The sequence below is a fragment of the Piliocolobus tephrosceles genome, chromosome 11 (genome assembly GCF_002776525.5).
Source record: "Piliocolobus tephrosceles isolate RC106 chromosome 11, ASM277652v3, whole genome shotgun sequence".
Taxonomy (NCBI): domain Eukaryota; kingdom Metazoa; phylum Chordata; class Mammalia; order Primates; family Cercopithecidae; genus Piliocolobus; species Piliocolobus tephrosceles.
In genome coordinates this window covers 85,780,916-85,784,129 of record NC_045444.1, presented here as the reverse complement: position 1 = coordinate 85,784,129, position 3,214 = coordinate 85,780,916, and the positions used below count along the sequence as shown (strand labels likewise).

The 3,214-nt window shown below is 42.8% G+C and overlaps 1 pseudogene; it reads right to left on the bottom strand.

Annotated features, from left to right (window-relative positions):
• Positions 1-457: 457 nt before the first annotated feature.
• Positions 458-1,635, bottom strand: LOC111545753 (annotated as a pseudogene).
• Positions 1,636-3,214: the final 1,579 nt, after the last annotated feature.

The window sequence follows — 3,214 nt, the reverse complement described above, 5'->3', positions numbered from 1 at the left end:
CCAATGCTGTCTCTCCAGAAAACCATTCAAGATGCTTAAAAAAAAAAAAAAAAAAAAAATCAGACTTATGATAAATATACATAAAATGGGATCTATATACCAAATGCTATTTGACACGACTACTGGTAATGTCTGTGCTATGTAAAAGCAACTTTAAAAAGAGCCTATGCGGCAAGAGGTAAGTGTCTAAAGATTCAAAATGAATGAACAGTATTGGATAACAATATAATTCTCAACTCAGAAGCTGCCTCAAGATTAGGTGCATCTTCAGTTAATGTAATAGGAAAAAAAAAGCAATGGATTTTATTTTATTAATTGTATCCACTTACAAACCGACCTAAGGTCAGCTGATATGTAGACACAATGAGATTTCTGTTGTTTATAGTCTTTAATTGAAGTGATGATAAAAGAAATAGATCTATTTAAAAACAAAACCAAAGAGCTATTTCTGTCTAGATTAAGAGGTGGCCCCGGGTGTGGGATTCACATTTTGAGGGGCCACTTGTGGTGCGACCTCGATGATCCCGGGTTTGTCTATGATTCTGGCTGTGCAGTTGCCCTTCTCTACAATCCCAATAATCCATGCTTGGTGGCCTTCACCATATTTGGGGGACTTTATCTCTGCACAGAACCGAGCTGCTTGCTCACGTGGTAAACAGATCAGAATGCTGCCTGAGATCTCTAGGCAGGTCCCATGCATGAGGCCGAACATGTTTCCGCATGCCTTGCTCACCACAGCCATCTTGGCCAGCACTGGGAGGTTGTGAATTACAAATGACACTTCGTTCCTCTGCTGGTTGGCCAGGTTCTGCACGTGGCCCCAAATCCCAAAGCCCGTGATGTCAGTGGCTGCGTGGGCATTGAACGTGTGCATGAGTCCTACAATTGTCCTGTTGAGCCTTGCCATGTTCATCATGGCCTCCTGGTAGGCCAGCTCTATATCTTCTTGGTGAACACTAGTTTAATCTTACTCCATTTCTCAGGAATATCCAGCCACTGGTGCACAGCCACTGCCACCTGTGTCCCCAGGGGTTTTGTCAACACCAGCACGTCTCCTGGCACTGCATTGTCTGGCATGATAAATTCACTGGGCTGGCAGACAATGGTAGCGACTCCTCCCAGGACAATCCAGGGTTTTAGTACTGTTAGGCCGCCCATTAGAGACGTTCCTGCTTCTTCAGCTGCGTCTTTAAAACCTTGGTTAATCAGAGGCATCACTTTATCCCCTTCCCTGTCAGTCATTTTATTACTGACTCCAAGGAGCATCAGCATATTTTCACATTCCGTGACCCCCACTGCATAGAGGTCACTGAGGACATTGGCACTTGCTATCCTGCCCATCATGTAAGGGTCTTCTACGATCGGGTAAATGTAATCTGTGGTTGGAACCAAGGAACGCCCACCGTGCCTCAAAGGAATGACACAAGTATCCATTCTAATGTCAAGCCTTGGCATACCGGCTCCCAGAAACTGCTCATCTTCTTGGAAATGGTTCACCTGTAAAGATTTCAGCAATTTTTGTAGGACATCTTGGGACACTTTCCAGCCTGTGCCCTTCATTTCAGTGAATCTGGTTAGCCAGAAGCTCCTGTCCAATTCGTAACTTTCTCGGTTGAAGGACTCCGGTGTACACATAGTTCTTGGGTCCCCGCTCGCCTCACAGCTCAGCCCCTCCCCTCCCTCTGCGGGGTTGGCTGAATTCTTTATGGATCCACCAGCTCGCTTTGCGCCCTCCGCCTCCTCCTGAAAACGGGCCGCGGGCCGCTCCCACAATGCACGGGGCGCGGCCGGGCTCCCTTAGCGTCGCTTGAATAAAAATGCCGCGCCCAGCGGCGGTTGGGGCCCGGCGCTTGGGCCCCAGGGGGCTCGCCTGGCTCGGTGCGGCCCTGCGGCGGCCGAGCCGCCGCGCTCCCCAATGTAGACAATTTTCTGTAACAACTGAGAGCAGACCCAGAAATGAAGACCTAGATGACACTTTGGAACTTCTCATGTGCTGGGTTTTGTGTTTAAAGGCCATTCAACATAATGCAGCATATTTAAAACATAAAGTAATTTTTAAGTGCTTTACATTCATTTCTGTTTCAGACTTAATAAATGCTACTACTTTCAAATACACCAAGGAATAGAAGAATTTATATTTATTTTCCTGATGGTATTGTAGGAAGGTATTTCAGATCATTAATAAGGGAAGCTAGGTACTTAAATGCCTTCCTCAAGCGTAAGGGGTTAATTTATCATTGGTTAGACTTGACTATATCACAGTTGTTTGGATAATTAGATTATTGTCATAGTTTCTCAGTTACCATGAGAACTTACTTTTTTAAAAAATCAACTTTATCAAGGTATAATTTACATGAATAAAATGCACCCATTTTAAGCATACATTTAGATGAGTTTGACAAATGTGTACATCTGTGGAACTACCATCACCACAATCAGGATATGGAACATCCACATCACCCAGAAAGTTTCTTCATGTCCCTTTGAAGTCAACCCCCTCCCCTACAGACCCTAGGAAAACACTGATCTACTTTACACCACAGTAGATTAATTTTGTTTGTTGTAGAATTTGATATAAATTCAGTTACAAAGTATGTACTCTTTTGTGTCTGACTTCTTTCACACAGCATCATGTTTTCAGATTCATTTGTGTTGCATGTGTCAGTAGGTTACATTTAGGCTGTTCATAACTCTTGATTATTATAAATAAAGCTACTATGAACATTTATGTACTGGTCTTTGTGAGAACATAGGTTTCATTTTTCTTGGGTAAGTACCTAAAAGTGAAATTGATGGGTTCTATGATAATGATAAGTGTATATTCAACTTTATAAGAAACTGTGAAATTGTTTGTCTAAAGTGGTTGCATCATTTTTTACTTTCACTGACACTTGCTGACACTTGGTATTATTATTCTTGTTAAAATAAGCAAAAGAAGTAAAAAGCTGAAGATTCTAAAAAATCAACAACTCTTCTTGTATCTGTAAGAGGAGTGAGGACAGAGGGAAAACTTCAAAATTGGAAAGACCAGCAGGGGAACACAGAGAATCACAATTTACTAGAATAGACACCCACAAACAGAAACCTCCATATTCTATTCTTAACAAGGCCTGTCCTCAGGAGAAACTATTTCGTTAGACCCGAATCTGTTGGGGTTTAATCAGAGCCTTAACCACCAAGGGGAAGAGAAATGCCCAACTCCAGTTTTCCACGT